The 18,830-nt window shown below is 38.8% G+C and overlaps 1 long non-coding RNA gene and 1 other non-coding gene across 2 annotated transcripts in view; one reads left to right on the forward strand and one right to left on the reverse strand.

Moving 5' to 3' along the window:
• LOC141415049 (uncharacterized) overlaps positions 1-18,830 on the reverse strand; it is a 320,350-nt gene that overhangs the window by 247,033 nt on the left and 54,487 nt on the right. The gene's annotated exons all lie outside the window — the stretch shown is intronic.
• Positions 8,243-8,350, forward strand: LOC141415190 (U6 spliceosomal RNA). Its single transcript, XR_012440205.1, has one exon. It is a non-coding gene; the product is annotated as a U6 spliceosomal RNA (small nuclear RNA).

Consider the following 18,830-nt stretch of genomic DNA (forward strand, 5'->3'; position numbering starts at 1 on the left):
AGAGGAAAACGAAAAGTAACATTTTGTAGCTCTGTATCAAGGGAGTTTAGGAAGGACTGAATTACAATACATGAATTTACATGAGGAATCATTTTTATCAAACATGAATGCTTAAGATGAAAGAACTAGACATTATGAACCCAAAGAAAGTGAAGCTTATTTAAAATAATCCTGTTAGAATGTGAATTTTAGGATCTGATAATTTATGAATGTCACCTGTATGACAAACCCTGGCCTGTCACCTATATTTCCTACTCCATACTAATCTATCCAAAAGGAGGAACTACTGGTTCCCAAGTGTATCTGAATTTACATTTCATCAACTCTCTCATTCTTAGTCCAGCAGCATGGACAGAAAAGACTGTCACCCTGAGATACACTCTAAGGGCCTGTGTTAACTCTGCAGGAGTAATGAATACTTCAACAGCCCTACCACTCATCGTCTACCTCACAAGCTAGCACATAGTCTGAAATGATATCCTTTTTCTAATTCCAGATTAAGTCCACAGGTCTTTGTTAACATGTACAAATACCTTCTTTTTGAGCAGTCATATATTAAACCATTAATCCCCACAAGAGTGAATCATTGATCAATTCTCAAACAGCAACCTAAAAGCTAAGAAAGGTAAGTTTTAACTGTAGAAGAGGGATATTGGGAAAAGCCTTAAAAGGTGTTTCTCAAAACTTGGTTTATGATTATAGACACCTGCAGGATTGATTCAAAATACAGAGTCCTATACCCCACTCCAGGAGTAGGTACGAGGAATATGCATTTTTACCTATTGGCCCAGGTGATTTTGATGACTTCCTGGTTCAGAACCACTGCAGGTTAGGCTTAGAAAGGTCCCCACAAGGATGAGACTCAGGCAGCCATCAGGCAGCACCTGGGCAGTGGGTACCAGGGAGGACCAATGACTCCCCTTCTCTCCCTGATGAAAAGGAAAGTTTATAAACACAAAGACCTAATGATGAAATTGAGATCAAAGCATCATCCTTACAAATGAAAGCCTTAAGTGCAGGGTGAAGCCTACTAAGCCAAGTGGAGACTTCAAAAGTATGAAAGGGGTTGGGGGTATGGCTGTCAGTAGAGCATCTGCTTTGCAAGTGCAAAGTTCTGAGTTCAAACCCCAGGAGAAAAAAAAATGAGAGATGGGAAAACACTGTCTTCAATGCATTAGCCACATTGCCTAGGTAGTGGGATTAAACAGAAATTAGTTTTTCACCAATTTCACTAATAAAATAAATCTTTTCTTTTCCTGGGGGAAGGACTTAATAAAAGAGTTTACACAAAGAGGCAGAAACATCACTGCAATATTGCCCCTATTCTACAGGTAGGAAAGTATAGGTCTCCTTCTAGGGAAACATGAAAATCATGAAAAATGGATTTCTCTCTACCAAAGACCATCCAGAATCAGGCTGGTAGTCTTTGGAAGAGAGACCTACCTCCATGATAAGTCTCATGGTCATTTCAGTCCAGCATTCTGAGACCCATGGGCATAACTAGAAGAAAAAAAGTTTTGTGGGCAAGCATGTCTTTGTCCATGACCATGTCCACTATATGATAGGAATTTGTGCACCAAACACAAAACAAAGTAAAGCAACAAAAGCAGACCGAAGCTGGAAGATATATTAGGCATCTTTCATCCGTTTTAGGAAATGCCCAAAGCCTTTAGCCCAAGTTCTTCAAATTCTTTTCCCACCCTTTTGGGAAAGACCCAACCTGCCATATGGACACATTTAGCTCCCATACAGAACAACCCCAATTCCTGCTGCACAGTGTTAGGCCAACTTCTTCCTTTCTTGCATTTGCCTGTGTTCTATTAGCAGTATTTTATGAATCAGTTCCATGGGTTTGAGGTAAACATAAAGAAAAAGTAATGTAGCACCAAATACCAAACCCTAAGGTGTATGAATGTAAACCCTAAGTAGCCTGTAAATAAATGTGAAATTTCTAGCCTGGGGAGAAAGAGGGTATTAAGAAATACCACCAAGAACAAAACTAAGGCAGCCTCTCATTAGTTTTGACTGCTCAAAGAGTTATTGTGAAGACATTCAACTTTCTCTCATGATTTTGCTCTCCCAGTTCCAATGACTGCTTTTTGTTTTGTTTTTGTTTTGTTTAAGTTGTTTAATAAACCAGTGATTTTTTTAATAAAAATTAACTTGGTATTTGATCAGAAGCTATACATAGCTCTTCCATTTAAATCAAATGAAGTCATATTAAAAATAAGTCTAAGCCTCCGGATTTCCTTGACTCATGCAAGCATTTTATAAAAAGAGGCACGTTATCAACTTCCAGATTTCTTTCCTTTCTTCTATAAGTATGTTCCTCTGTCCCCATCCTGTGAGAGTGCCTGCCTAAATCCTCAGCATGGCAATCAATAAACATGCCATCCCAGGGCACAAGTGAGCTGTGCCCTCCATGAATTGATGAGTGTAGACTTGAGAGTCCAGCGTATTTACTCAATGAAGCTTTCAATTAAAACCAACAAGAAATCCCAAAATGAAATCAAATACTAGAGAAATAAGAAATCTGTCGGGATTTAAGCTAATATTTGCCATACAAAATGTGCCATATGATAATAAATGAAAATCTAAATGCTGCAAAGGTACTTTAGAGGCAAATGAATTTTAAAGAAAAGCACGTATAGTTTTAATTTTTTTCAACGTTTTTAAAAGGTCATGGTAGTAGGATGCAAAATTTGCTCCTGTCCCACTATCCAATAATGAAATTTGTTCATGTGAATATTTGATGGTTTGATTTTCTCAAGCAATAACCAAATGAAATTTTCAATTGACCTAAGATATGTTTTGGGTGTTTTATGTCTTTGGATTTTTAATATATTTAAATTCAGTTCTAGCACAAAGTGGTTCCTCAATTAAAGCAAAACAAGAAAGAAAAACAAACAGATTTTATTTCTGTTGAAGACAATGTGTGTATATTGAATTCTACAAATTAATACAGCTAGTTTCAAAGTTCTAGACCTAATCCACATATTCCTTTAAGGTCAACTTCCACAAAAGATTTAAACTTATAAAACTGTGGTCCTATCTTATGCAGATTTTATTTCTTGACCTAACATTTGCCTCCCACGATGACTGCACCCCAATTTATAGCAGACAGTAGCTCACTTTTATTTCTGCACATAAAAGTCACATGACTTTTTGTTACCATAACGTTTTATCTACATGCCACAATTATGATGCATAACACTGGCACTGAGCTCTCCGATCCAAGAACTGTTTGTTACACATGTAGGTAGGCACTGACAGTGCAACTTCTTTCTTTCCCAAAATCCTCACTCTACTGCTTTCTCAGTAGTTGCCGTAAGTATGGTGTCATGTCTCAGTAATTTTAAAAGAATACCATACATCTTCTTAGATCCCTATTTAGAGACAGCAAAGCTGACACCAAGAGTATCACCATTGCATTATAACAAAGGTAAGACATACAGCCACATTTATTTGATTTTTATTTTTGCTTTTCTCTTAATTTTTTAAACACTTCAGACAGAAAGACTTTAAACATAATATGACACAAAATTCTAAGGTCCAGAAAAATACTCTCCTGAGCAGAATTTCTCTGAGTGCCTACTCTAATGTGAGTCAGGTGCTTTTCTTATCTTGTCCCCATGCTCCTCATTTATCAAGCAAAGGATTTACACAGTCCTGAAAGGCCCAGTTACTGCATTGTTGCCTGGCTACACTCCCATACAGCAGTGAGCCAGCAGCAGTGAAGCAGGGAGAAGACAGCAGCAATTTTTTATGGGGAAAAAAACTACTCAAGGCTGCTCTACACTAAATCTCAGCCACACCATTGCACAAGTTCAAAAGCAGAGAAACACTACCAATGCACATGACTGGGGAAAGCAGCAGGCAGACTGCTCTCCATTCCTAGGAAGGGATCTTTAGGTCCACCGTTTGTCCCCTACTATGCTGATGATGTCCTGAAGGTCTAAAAGACTGAATCCCTCCTAAGTGGTTAAGTCCTTTTCCAAGGCAGGATTGTCTATGATGAACTAAGACAGGATTTTTAAGCAGAACTCTTTGACATGATGAGGTTATGTTGGTGCTTAAAAACACCCAAGATAAAATGTAAAACTGCAGTTTTTCTTTATTATACAAAATTTTACAACTGTTATCCCTGATACTTATTCCATCTTTGAATCTCACCCTCACTCTAGACACTCACCCCATTGTCCAAAGACAATCTGAGGTTCATTCCAAATAGTTGTTTTGCCCAACTGACACTTTTCAGAGGGTGAGTTTTGTGGTTTGTGTTTATAGTACCACAAAATGCACAAAATGCACAAAATCATCACAGCAGCATGTCAAAAGAAACATGTCCTAGATTTAGTTGGGAGTTCGATCCTGCCTCATGCTGCCCAGAGGAATGCCACTGATCTTTTCAGAAAATCCCATCTGTTCCCCATAATTATTTTGACCATCCTTTGTCAAAACTTAAACATCACTAGCTATATCTGATTATGGACCAGTGCTCTAAGAGTCTAATTACCAATGTAAAAATCTAATTGGAGCTCTTGTGTACATGGTTAGTAGAGAAAGACAAAGAAGGAATTGCTTTTAATCATCAGCTTTGCAAACATCATACCATTTAGCACACATAGGTAAAGCATGGAAAGAATTATTGTGACTAATTTCATAGATAAGAAAACTCAGTGTATTCATACTCATTCTCACATTCACTCATGTAACAAGTCACAGAGCCAGAATTAAAGGTGGTTGTATCTAATTTTTACTTCTGGACTCTTGTACTACAACATACTAGTTCATCCATTAATATTCCTAGAGAACATTTGCATTTATATAAAGCTTTATGGTCTTAAAGAATATGAATAGGCTACATAAGAAATACAGGGTCAAAATCAAGGCCATGAGTCAGTGCAAATCTGAAGGACCATCTATCAGGCTCATCTAGAAGGCTCCTCAAAGAAGTTTTATCCCATGTCCCTCTTGTTCATTCAAGTGTTTGACAACAGTGGAGCTGAGACTGCAGGATGGCTGCCAATAAATGTTCTGCCTTGAGTGAAACCCTAGATTTCTTAGCTCAGTTCACGACTGCACCAGTGGGGAGAGGGGAGCAAAACTAAGTTGCTCAGTCTCCTTTGCAATTATGTAGTGCCAGATGCCTACAATCTGGCTAATGAAGGGATGAGATCTAAATATGCAGTACTCATACACACCCAGGGACAACTTTTTCAAATTTTTGTTACCATGTATGAATTGTGCATATGAATGGAGTTTAGTGTGCTATTTCCATACATGCATATGGCATGAGCTGATCAAACTCAACCTCCCTCTCTGCCCCCACACTCTTCAACTCTTTTTAGCTTCAGGGACCATCCTTAAAAGCCAGTTGGCAACCTGATGTGGTGATGCATTCTTATAGTCCCAACACACAGTAAGCTGAGGCAAGAGGATGGTGAGTTTGAGGCTAGACTGCACTAGGTAGTAAGAACCTGTTTCAAAAAAAAAAAGTCAGTTTGCATATACCTCTTGTCACAACCCTTTCTGCTTCTCCTGACCTAAAATGCAAACCTGATGGTTGGAGCTTGTACAGCCACCTTGAGTCTTGGTTGATATTAGGAACAGAAGGCACAAAGAGTGATCAACAAGTTAGAGGAAGCTTAGATTGCTCACAACTTGTGGAACAAAGGTGCCATGCCAGTCCTGGACAACCAGCCTGTCTTCACACTTAAATGTCAGTGAGAAATAAACTTCTCACTTATTTAGCATATGCTTCTTTTACCTAGAGATGAAACTGATCCTAATTTTAAAATATAGGGAAGGTTGATACTAAATGTTTACCCACCTTGAGGGCTTTGTAGATGATGAGATAGCCCAAGAAAGAGCAATTGTGTTCAAGAAACACCAGTTTTGAATATGATGATCTCACGGAGCACTAATGAAGAGGAAATAATTATAAAAATAATGAAATTAAATTTTCTCAGTGTGGCCTTTTTCCTATTTTTAATGCAGCCAGCATAATCTGGACACTGTTGTGTCATTCTCTATAACCAATACATTAGCATAAGTAGAACATTCAAATGTATATGATAATTATTCAATTATAACGATCAAAGGGAAGAGGCTGCTGAAAGTCATCACTGGTGCTGAATCCCTGCCTAAGAAAATATCATTACATTTTAATAAAAGAGACTAGTCTTGATGCCAATAGCAGAAAGCACTATTTTTAGAACTGTGCATCTACCTTCTTTAATAAGAGAGAATAAAACTTGATAGTATCTCCTTAACAGTCCATGGTCTCTAAAAGTTTTGTCACTGTTACTGCAAATTGTTAACTTAAGGTGATTTGAGGTGATTCTAATCTGGAGAGCTGATCCTCAAGTCAAAGTTGACTATATGGACCACATTTAGGGCCTCCAAAGAAGACATAGTTCTATCTGCCATACCTGTCAATAGTTATATTTGAAATCAAACCCATAGGCTTTGGCTTCCATCCTCTGAGGAGAGCCCCTTGCCTCAGAAAGATTTTGATTGCAAGAGATGAAGAACAATGTACATTTTTGAAACATCACTAAAGCCTTTCTCTGTCATATCATGGCCCAAGCGGCACAAAATCACCTAGGAAGCAGCACTTGATCATCTCTTCTGTACACCTTCTGTTGCAGACATGTGGGGAAGCAAAGTTGTGAGCTGCCTCAGGATTACCCTGAAGCCAAAAATCTGCCTAGTTCTTCTCTGGGCAGATTTTCAGTTGTTGTAGCCCAGTGTAGTGAAGGCAGCTGTCAAGTATATTTGGCCATATACCTAAACAGGAGCCTCCAGCATCCTGAAAATGACATTGCTGAGTTAGTGGGACAGAGTCTACACCATCGGGGCTTTGGTAAAGGCTTGGGAAAGCAAACTGGTTTCTCTAGATTTTTTTTTTAACTGTTAGTTGAACCTAAAATCAGAGACAATCTTTCAAAAAGAATAAGAAGAAAGAGAAGCTTTTTAAAAAAGGTCTAGAAAACATTTAAAATCAAGATGCCTAGAAAGCTTACCACCACTAATGCAAACTCTGACTCACTAACAGCTCTATATTCTTGTTCCTCACATGCCAAGAGTGCCATGAGCTCCAAGCAATCTCCTAGCTTGCCTATCAGAGTTGGAATCATCTGTGTCATGGTGTTGGATGACTGCTATTTTGGTCAGGCTATGTCAGACTAAGCTGAGGTAACAAGTAAATCCCATATTTTAGTGACTTATAAAAACAGAAGTTAATTTCTCACTCATGATACAGTCTGATGTACACTGGATTATTCTCCTCTAACTAAAATTTAGAGACTAAGGCAGACTCCATCTATGGCCCTAACAACTTGTGGCTTCTTTGTCACATGGAAGACCTATCTAAAACAGATGGCATAGAAAAAAAAAGGATAGGGAAGGTCCAGGGGATACTGAACTACTCTTAGCATGGAAGTGACACCTGTGTGAACAGAACCTTTCATAAAGCCATCTTACTTGCAAGAAAATTGGGGAAATATCAAAGACCGCAAATATATAAGCAAGCACTTACTGTCTCCAGTAGAGCTGCAAAGCAAATTGAATGTGTGGGCTTAGCCATCAGCTATTCTGAAAAGGATTTTTTTTTAGACCCTAACAGAAAAAAAAAATTACATACACAGACATGACTACAAAGAGAAAAGGAAAGGGGGAGAAAGAGAGAAAGAGGAGGAGCAGGGGAAGGAGGGAGATGGAAGGAAGGAGGGAGGAAGGAAGGGGTCTTGGTAATTTCTTTAACAAGACATGGAAAGTCTAAAGCAGACATAAAAGACCAATAGAGGATATAAAAATGGATGAAATACAGATACTGTAGGAAGAGATAGGCCCACTTTTGGTATGATGCCTTAGAAGACTGTGTGCTGAAATGAACTGAATGTTAAGATGTAGCTTAACACTTAAATAAATAAAGAGAAAAAGAGTAAATGAACACCTTGTGCAGCCAAATAGAAACCAGGATATTAGAATTAAAAGCACAAAAAGACCAAGGAATGATGAAACAAGTTCCATGACTAAGGCCACAATGAAAGATAAGAATCACATAGAGAGCCCTGAGAATTGATCAAGAGGACAAAATCACCTACAAAAAGCATTTTGGAAGATAGTGGAAGAAAGATATGGAGGAAATAACAGAAAACATCACCACAACTATTTGTTAAAATTAAACAAAACAGAAGAAATGTTTAAACCTTAAGAACATATATGAAATAAAGATGTGCTCAATTCAGCAGCACATATACTAAAATTGGAACAATGCAGAGAACAGTAGCAATAGCCCCTGTGCAAGGATGGCATGAAAATTCGTGAAGCATTCCATATTAAAAAAAAAAGATAGTATCAAACAAGTAGTATTTAACTTCTTGAATTAAAGGAATGAATAATTGTTGAGCACCAGTGGCTCATACCTGTAATCCTAGCTACTCAGGAGGCAGAGATCAGTAAGACTGTGGTTCAAAGCCAGCCCAGGGAAATAGTTCACAAGACCTTATCTCTAAAATCCCATAACAAAAATAGGGCTGGTGGAGTGGTTCAAGGTGAAGGCCCTCAGTTCAAACCCCAGTACCAAAATTTAAAAAAAAAGAATGAATAATATATCTTAGAAGTATAAATAGAAGGACATGTGACATCAGGGGCACATTTTTCAATATAAAAATTGTTCTAAATCTGCCAACAGTCTCTCTCTTGGGTGAGTGAAGAGGAAGGAGGAATGTAAATTGATCCTCACAAGAACAAAATTTTAGAAATTATCACAAACCCCAAGGAGAAAACGTTATGTAAAACTATGTTATTAATTAAAGAGAAAATAAAATTGTTTTCAAAGCTCAAGAATTATAAGTATAAAGTAGGCAGGTAGGGTAGTTCATATAATAAATAAGAAAATATTTACAAGAGATTCAAGAGTATAAAATGTAGTGTCAACAAATATAAAATCTTGTCCTTGGATCCAGAATTCAACTGTACCATTGCAAGGTAGATTTGACTTAGCATCTGGAAAAGATAGAGAGGAGGGTCAATGAAACATAGAGGTTTTAGCGAACAAGAGATGTAATTCTGCTTTACCCTGGGCTTAATCAGGCCACAGCTGTGATATTGGATTCTAATCTAGAAATGACACTTAAGGCAAAATACAGATGAATGGAACAACCAAGAAGGTGGAGGCCTTGAATTTTCATCAAATGAGAAAGAGATGAAGTGAGAAGGAATGACTAGAATGGAGAGGACATTTAAGGGAGAAAAATGACTATATTTAAGCTTGAAGGGTGGAAAGGACAGATGATAGCTTTAGGTTCTTCATAAAGATGCACTTTCCATGTCTGTGAATGTGCTGACTCCTGGCACTCTTCAGACAGATGCTGAGAGGTATTTTCAGGAGACTGGAGGAAGAAGTAAATATAGGGCAGATCACTAGGCCACACACTTTTCAAGGTTTCTTCCAACTCTGAGAGTCTCTCTGATTGGGATGAAATAAATTTATTGATTGGAAGTCTCTGAAGAACCTTCATGACAGAATTGCATTCACAGAAGAGAACTCATGGCACAAATTTTTAAAAAGATGAAGTAGCAGCCCTGCAGGGGCCATTCCCTATAGTTGGTTGCTGTGCTTGCATTCATTCCCTAGGATTCTGTTTACAGCAAGAATTCCTCAGTGAAGCTTTTCTCATGGCCTTGGGTCTAAACATGAGAAACAGACCAGTGAGTTCAGGCCTACAGAGCCAAAGGCAGGCAGTGGATAGATCTTTCCTAGGGGTGTCAATGCCTTGCTCTCATTTGTGAAATAAATCCTGCTGAGTTTTGCATTAAATATTGGCATAAAGTTTGCACTCAAGGGAAAGAGGATTCTAAAGTCATATGAATCCATGAAACTGTTCCCAAGGATAGAATCAAGGAAACATCACAGGTGGTCTTCCAAAAATGAACAGGTGAGCCTATGGCACAATAAACTTGATTAAGAAGTTGTAATTGATCGCTTAGCACAAACACCAACCACAAGTTCCTATTTCATTGAGGCTAAGGTTCTTTTAAGTAGAAGGAACCTCCAGATTGCAGGCCACATTCTGTCATATATTTCATGACATCTCCAATGTAGAATTCTCCATCATCCTCATCTTTGAAAATTTTCAACATCACTTGGTTGCCATATGAAAATTTCAAAAATTTACAAGAGGAACTATGGCATTATGAGAATTATCTTCTGTATGAAATGAAAGGGAAAATTTCTTTTTCTTTTTCTTTTTTTGTGGTACTGGGGTTTGAACTCAGGGCCTTGTGTTTGCCAGATAGGCACTCTACCACTTAAGCCACTTCACCAGTCCTTGAAAGGGAAAATTTCAATGAAAGAAATTTGAAATGAAATGTGTTTAAACTTTCAAGGTGTTCTGTGGTAGGCTTTAGATTAAAATGAAAGATGATATTAAATAGATTGATAGGTAGATGGATAGACAGGTAGATAGATCTAGAATTTAATATGTACATATCAATGTACATATTAAGCTCCAGAGAGATATGGTCCCCTTCTCACTTTTCCTAATTTTGATACAAAACACCCAGCTAAGAAAAAGTTTAAAAATTCCCCATGCTTAAGTTTAGAATGTGTTCATTATTGGGGGTGACCATCTCCTCAAAGGACTGGCTGGTTTCAGCCATGTGATGCACAGGCACTGTGAGCAGAAGACCCTACTGCGAAGCCTCCAGTTGAGGGTCAACTGGAAGATGTGACATGGCCCAGAAAAGATACAATGAGTGCTTAAGGAGAAATTTGGGAGTAAGTCTGTCATCAGCAACCAATCACACTGGCCCACAAGCAGATAACTAGATGAGTGATACAAGCCAGCCCAGGAAAGAGTGATAGCATCCCAGTATAAGTGGGAAACTTGACCTGTGTACTTCATGCTCCTGATCCAACTCCAAACACTAGGAAGGGAGAAAGTGGTTTTGACTTATGCATGAAAATTACTTATTCAAATGATCAGGAGGGAATCTCATAGAAGTTACTGGAGACAGCTTTGTTAACAAAATGTATCTGGAAATCAGACTGAGGCCATAAGGAATCTTACTTACAGGCAGAAAGTTGGACAGTGCATAGCTGATAGCAATTATTCAGAATGACAAAACTGCTTCCTGTTTATACTCCCAATGAGTTGAGACTCCACTAAACCAGTCATATATAAAGTACATATTCCAAAACTTCCCTAAGTGAGCATAAGCTTTGCCTCTCCTGCCATTTTTCAATCTAACTCTATATGCATCTAACTATGTTTCTATAAAATAACTAAAAATGACTCATATTTGTATGGAGTCTTTGATTCCACTTGGTTCTTTCATTTTTTTTTTAATCTCACATAGTTATTCTGGCAGTTAAAAGCACACAGCTAGAAAATGGCAGATCCAGGACTCAAAACTAATTCTCAAATCCTACAAAACTCAAAGCTATGGTTTTGGTTTTCATCTCTAGCTAGTTTCCACACCCAGCTATGTTGTTTGATGAGCTAATGCAACTGAGGTTTGTCGTTTGCCGTGAGTCTTCCACCTCTCTATGCCCTTTTCTCTTTCATTGTTTCTGTGTTCCCACCTGTTTTCCTCCTTCACCATTGCTCCTTCCCCTCCCATATCCATCCTCACCCACTTCAACTTGTTCTCTCTCCTCAGAAAAAAAAACAGTCTTGGATTCCAAATGCCATAATCAGTGGTGGTCCCCTGCAGGAAACACACCAAGCACAGTGATGCGAGGCACTAAATAGTGAAGTCACACTGTTGAGAGAATCAAAGGTTTAGGTGGTTTGTTTCTCCCCGCCGCCCACCTTCAATGAGAATGAGAAGCTTGTAGAGCCAAAGCTTTTATTTGTTCTTTAGTGTCTGATGTAGGGGATCATACATCAGAGAAAAGCAATTGTAAAAGGATTAGAGCACTATAGAAAAATAATTGGAGTGCTTCATCTCTCTGCTTGTTAAAGTTGCTCTAAGGAGTAGTCAGATTAATTAGAAAGAGCAATAAGCTTCTTTCTCTGACTCAGCCTTCTGATGGTCAGAGATATTCCTGTTTATATTAGTAAATGCTAAGTCTACAGGTAATCCAAAGGAAAAAAATTAAAGGAATGAACCTGAAACTTCGGCTGGCAGATGGTATACTCAGGATATATAAGGAACAAGTTGGATTAGGATGATGTTCCCATTGTCCAGGACATGTTGTATCTAATGTAGCCAGACATGGGAAGTAAAGGGAAAAAGTATCTCTCTGAGTCAGGCAAGGAACCTGAAGCTTTATGAATGTGACTGAATTCTCCTCAAAACCCCCTGATGTTATCTACCTTTCAGAAAATGAGCTGGTACATGGAATTCTGACGCATATCACTCTGACCTCATAGCCTACATACTTCTTTCAGTTTCACCTGTGTTCATCTGTGATGATGGCAGATTGTGACACTAATTCAGCACCTCATTTTTTGAAGAGAAGCTTAGCTGACCCACACCAACTGTTCATGAATAAAAAATAGTCTTTGTCCTTCCCATGGAAATTTCAGGGTATGCTTGTTACACAGCTTAGTCTATTACAGCTAATATACTGATTGGCATGAGAAATAACAATGGCAGAAGGTTAGATACCTGAAGAATAAAACTAGTAAGGAGGCTTATCCATACTCACTGGGGAAATATGGCAGCAGAATATCTTGTTGACAAAAACAAGACTTTTAATTAAGGCTATTGAAGAGTAAAAGGATGTCACATCACAGCTTTCAAATAAGGCTAAATTTTTTTGATTTTTTTTTTTGGTTAGTATTGGGGTTTGAACACTCACAGTTTCATACTTGTTACACAGGTGCTCTACTGCTTGATCATTTTGCTCTTGTTATTTTGGAGATAGCATTTCACCTTTCTATTTTTTTGCGTAAACCGTAATTCCCCTATCTTAAGCTTTCCACCATCGCTGGAATGACAGGCACATACTACCACACTCAGCTTTTTTCCATTGTGATGGAGTCTTGCAAACTTTTTTGCCTGGGCTGGCCTCAAACCACGATCCTCCCAATCTCAGCCTCCCAACTATGATTACAGACATGAGCCACCAGTGCCCTGCTCGTTTTTTAAATGTCTTCATGCAGCTGAAGGGAAGATAATGGGTACCTCCCTAAGTACATAAATGACAAGTATATTTGTCATGGTTCCTCAGAGAACCAGAACCATCTGTATCTCTAGAGATTAGATGATAGATAGATAGATAGATGATAGATAGATAACAATTGACTCATTCATTATTGAGGTACATAAGTCCCCTAATGTGGGAGGAAGGGGGACACAATGATGTGAGCCCAGGTCTGAGGCCTGAAAACCAGTAGCACTGATGTCTAGAGGCAGGAGAAGATGGATAGCCCAACTTCACCATTGTGAACTCACTTCCCCTCCACCTTTTGTTGTGTTCAGAATCCTAGTGGCTTGGATGGTGCCTGCCACCATTGGCGAGAACAATCTTCTTTACTCAGAGTACTGACTCAAATGGTAAACTTTTCCAGAAGCACCCTCATGAACACGCTCAGAAATTCAGAAGGAATATTTTAGCAGCTATCTGAGCATCTCTAAGCCCAGTGAAGTTGACACATAAAATTATCACAACAAAATAAATAAATCACTTCCTCCCTTCTCCTTGCACAGAAAATAAGTATGAGAGAGGTTGAAATCTAGACCACAATATAGAGAGCTATTTTCTTTCTAGGTAGGTATTACAGAATGATTTTAATCTTCTCATTCATTTTGGTCATATAGACAGTCGATGCATTTACTCTGATGGATGCCTATGATAAGCCTCAGATAACAAGTTTGGAAACTCTAACATAATCTAATATGCCATTAATTAAAGTTGCCCCTTAGGATGAGCTATTGACCCACTGCTCAAATATTTAAATCCAAATAAAAATAGTCATAGGAAAAAAATAAATGTTGGAAGAGTTCTGGATTTAGAAAAGTTTATCTTCGATGCCCACTTTTTATTTAAATATCTTCCTTTAGAATTTTTCACTTTACTCCTTCCAAAAGACCTCATGTCCCCTCCTCATTCTCCACATAGGCACCCTCTGGCATCATTCTAGCCTGCCCAGACTGACCACACCTCTGTTTCATCCCCTAGGAACAACTACAGGTAACAGTGCTTTATTAAGGTGCCCATACCCATGTCTCCTGGGGGCTCATGAATGTAGATTCCCATTCCTATGTGACAAGGTTTTCGCAAAATATGCCTGAATCCACAGAGATAAGAAGGATAGGTATTTCCAGCACTGTGGTGGACAACAGAGAAATAGTTCTTTAAGAAGACCTTTTTACTTGCCAGGTTATGCCACACAGGCCGCTGCCCTCACGCCCACACTTACAACCTAATTGCTCCTCCAGACAAACGTGATGTTTTCCTCTGCATGAGCCATCCTCCATGTTAGGCACATAGCCACTTTAATGGCCCTACATCAGACCCTGGAAAACCTCCCTTTACTATAGATGGAAAGTGAACATATCTGAAGCTCTCTTTAACCAAGGAGTCATTTCCTGCCCCCTCCCCTCCTCCCTACGGATCCCCACCCCCAGAGGACTCCACTCTAGCTCTCCTACCCATAAGGCTCTAAAATGCATTTCCTATACTAGTTATTCAAGCATTGAACTTATTTCATCTTAGTGATGAACAAAGAATGTGTCTGGGGGTTAATCCTGAACTGAAAACTAATAGAAAAAAAACAACATGAAGAATCTGGACAGCCTGAAGATAAGATTAGGAAACTAGATGACTGTGCAGGAAATAGGGCCCTTGACAACCAGGCTAACTATTTGACAAATGTGCCTCAGGCCAGCCCTTCCCAGACACAGGGAATATGTCTTCTTCCATTACTGTCAAACATTCAAATCACTTTTTAAGATACAACTCTAAAGATCACCTTGGTTTGTTTCTTCAGTAGTTCATTCTTTTGCTCATTCATTCATCTACACAATGTGAAACAGCAATGGAAAAATGCATTTTGTAAAAATGCATCGTGTAGGATTTCTTGAAAGGGTCCGAGTTATATTATGATGAGGTTAAGCTAAAGGCATCAGTTCTCTTTGATAAAAGCTGACTCGGAGGACATAGCTTGGACTTCCATATTAAGTCTTCACCTTTGTGTAAATACACATACACATGCACACACTCACACATACACACACACTCACCTCTAACCCAAAGAACTCCATCCCCTAACACCAAACAGAAATGCCCAGTCCTTTATCATGAGAGACACAGAGAACATTACCATGTGAAGAATCTACCAGGGTACACTTATCGCACAGGAGCAAGATGTACCAGAGTAAGTCCTTCATGCAGTATGGCCCTCAGAAGCACAATAACAATGCTTACAAACTGTGGGTATCCACTTGTGAATTCTCAGGGTAACAACTGTTCCACTTTTGGCAAGAGGAGTAGGATAGAAGAAATGGAAATGGAGGCATGCAGAGGGGTGGAAGTAGAGAAGAAAGAACAGGAAATTCATCTCCACAATAAAAAGAACAATATGGAAGAGGCTCTTAAAATGCTCAAAACCAAATTTCAGAGATCAGGACAAGATGAGAAATATCCAATGAAAAATGAGTAGACAACAAGCCCTAAGAGTTTGATGAAAGAATTTCAAAATCTTAAGTAAAATGATATAGAAAGATTGCTCAAAGGAATGAGACCTTCTACAGAAGTACTCAGAAGTAAGTAACACATACAAACTGTAGGAAAGAGAGAAAGTGGTTGTGCCAACTTTCACGCAAGTACAGTCTTTCATTATTTTCTCCCCAGAATCTATCTGCCTTTACATATGCTACCAGCATGGATCTGTTTACCCATCTCAGAGATGAGCAGCTCTTCTAGTCTCTCTGCATGAGTCTTGCCATGAATTCAAAATGAAATGCTTTTTATCACTGCTTCTTTGACCTTGGTGAAATAATTTTCAACTCTCGTAAGATCTTCAGCTTTCTTCAATCCCAGTGGACTGAGCCTTTTGTCTTTAATTCAAGTTAATGAAGAGTAGTATTCTATCATTTGTGTAGAAAAGGTCCAGAGGTGAGTTCCTAGACCTTGCATCATGGCCAAACCTAAGATGTGTCTGTTGAGCTAACAAGACTCCAAGGTGAGCACTGACCATGTACTCCTAGAGTTCATGCTTTAGGATGGAGAAATCTGGCAAGTAACCTGTTCTGTGAACCAAAACGTAGGACCATTGCATATACGTCTCATCACTGTTATCGGTCGTCATGCTGAGCACTGAGCACCAGAGGCAGGAAATGATACACGAATCACAGAACCTGTGGAGTCAAGGGTATGCTTGAAGATGTAACAAATTCAACCAAGTGTGGGGAGCAGATGAAAGCCTATGAGAACTGGACACAAACAAGGTGAGATGCATTTGCTTTTATGTGTACACCGAGATAGGCACAGCTCCCAGCCACAAAACAGGGAAAGGCAGAACAGCTGCTTCTCCTAAGTTTGGATTCAGAGAAGCAGGAATGCAGGTTTCTCCTGTTAAAAGGTCACGCCCCTCCCCAAGAGCCACTACTCCACCCTGTTTGCTGCTGTTCATAAAAGGGCCACTGAAGGAGGGTTGGGGCTTTTGCTCTTGGCTTTTGGGGGCTTTACTTTGGGCTTTTTGGTGTGGGAAGCTTTTGGAAGGGAAAAGAATTTTTGAAGGGACAAATTGCTGAAGGGAAAAGAATCGTTAAAGGGAAAATGCTAAAGAGGGGTTGATAGAAAGTCTGCACCAAGAACTTTAACATAGGCTTCAGAAAGCAAAGCTGAGAAAGAACTTCATACATAGGCCTGAGGAAAGCTAAAGCTAAAGAAAAGCCAAAGAGAACGTGGGACAGTGCACAGTGCAAGTCTAAGGACCGAGACCTTAAGAGTCATGCATGTGCAGGTTGTAGGAATGGCTGTTTGCAAATTTGAACACCGAGGCTTTCAGACAGTTAAAGAGAGATGGGACAGTACAAGCCTGGGAGCAAAAGACTTTCAGAACAATTAAGCTAAAGATAAGCTAAGAACAAACATGGGACAGTGTGAGCCTAAGGAAAGAGGTTTTAAGCAAGGTTTTAAAGAAGACTTTAGAAGCAAGGTTTTAAAGAACTGCAAAGAGTCAAGATAGAAAAAAGAAGAACCTACAGCCAGCATTATACTTAACAGAGAAAAACTAAAACCATTCCCTCTAAAATCAGGAACCAGACAAGGATGCCCACTATCTCCACTCCTATTCAACATAGTACTGGAATTCCTAGCCAGAGCAATTAGGCAAGAAGAAGGAATAAAAGGAATACAAATAGGTAAAGAAACTGTCAAAATATCCCTATTTGCAGACGACATGATCCTATACCTTAAAGACCCAAAAAACTCTACTCAGAAGCTTCTAGACATCATCAATAGCTATAGCAAGGTAGCAGGATATAAAATCAACATAGAAAAATCATTAGCATTTCTATACACTAACAATGAGCAAACGGAAAAAGAATGTATGAAAATAATTCCATTTACAATAGCCTCAAACAAAATCAAATACCTAGGTGTAAACCTAACAAAAGATGTGAAAGACCTCTACAAGGAAAACTATACACTTCTGAAGAAAGAGATTGAGGAAGACTATAGAAAGTGGAGGGATCTCCCATGCTCATGGATTGGTAGAATCAACATAGTAAAAATGTCTATACTCCCTAAAGTAATCTACATGTTTAATGCAATTCCCATCAAAATTCCAATGACATTCATTAAAGAGATTGAAAAATCTACCATTAAATTTATATGGAAACACAAGAGGCCACGAATAGCCAAGGCAGTACTCAGTCAAAAGAACAATGCAGGAGGTATCACAATACCTGACTTCAAACTATATTACAAAGCAATAACAATAAAAACAGCATGGTACTGGCACAAAAACAGACATGAAGACCAGTGGAACAGAATAGAGGACCCAGATATGAAGCCACACAACTATAAGCAACTTATCTTTGACAAAGGAGCTAAAAATATACGATGGAGAAATAGCAGCCTCTTCAACAAAAACTGCTGGGAAAACTGGTTAGCAGTCTGCAAAAAACTGAAATTAGATCCATGTATATCACTCTATACCAAGATTAACTCAAAATGGATCAAGGATCTTAATATCAGACCCCAAACTCTTAAGTTGATACAAGAAAGAGTAGGAAATACTCTGGAGTTAGTAGGTATAGGTAAGAACTTTCTCAATGAAACCCCAGCAGCACAGCAACTAAGAAATAGCATAGATAAATGGGACCTCATAAAACTAAAAAGCTTCTGTTCATCAAAAGAAATGGTCTCTAAACTGAAGAGAACACCCACAGAGTGGGAGAAAATATTTGCCAACTATACATCAGACAAAGAACTGATAACCAGAATATACAGGGAACTTAAAAAACTAAATTCTCCCAAAACTAATGAACCAATAAAGAAATGGGCATGTGAACTAAACAGAACTTTCTCAAAAGAAGAAATTCAAATGGCCAGAAAACACATGAAAAAATGCTCACCATCTCTAGCAATAAAGGAAATGCAAATTAAAACCATGCTAAGATTCCACCTCACCCCTGTTAGAATAGCCATCATCAGCAACACCACCAACAACAGGTGTTGGCGAGGATGCGGGGAAAAAGGAACCCTCTTACACTGTTGGTGGGAATGTAGACTAGTACAACACTCTGGAAAAAAATTTGGAGGCTACTTAAAAAGCTGGACATCGATCTACCATTTGATCCAGCAATACCACTCTTGGGGATATACCCAAAAGACTGTTACTCCAGAGGCACCTGCA

Source organism: Castor canadensis, chromosome 12, assembly GCF_047511655.1.
Source record: "Castor canadensis chromosome 12, mCasCan1.hap1v2, whole genome shotgun sequence".
In the NCBI taxonomy this organism is placed as follows: domain Eukaryota; kingdom Metazoa; phylum Chordata; class Mammalia; order Rodentia; family Castoridae; genus Castor; species Castor canadensis.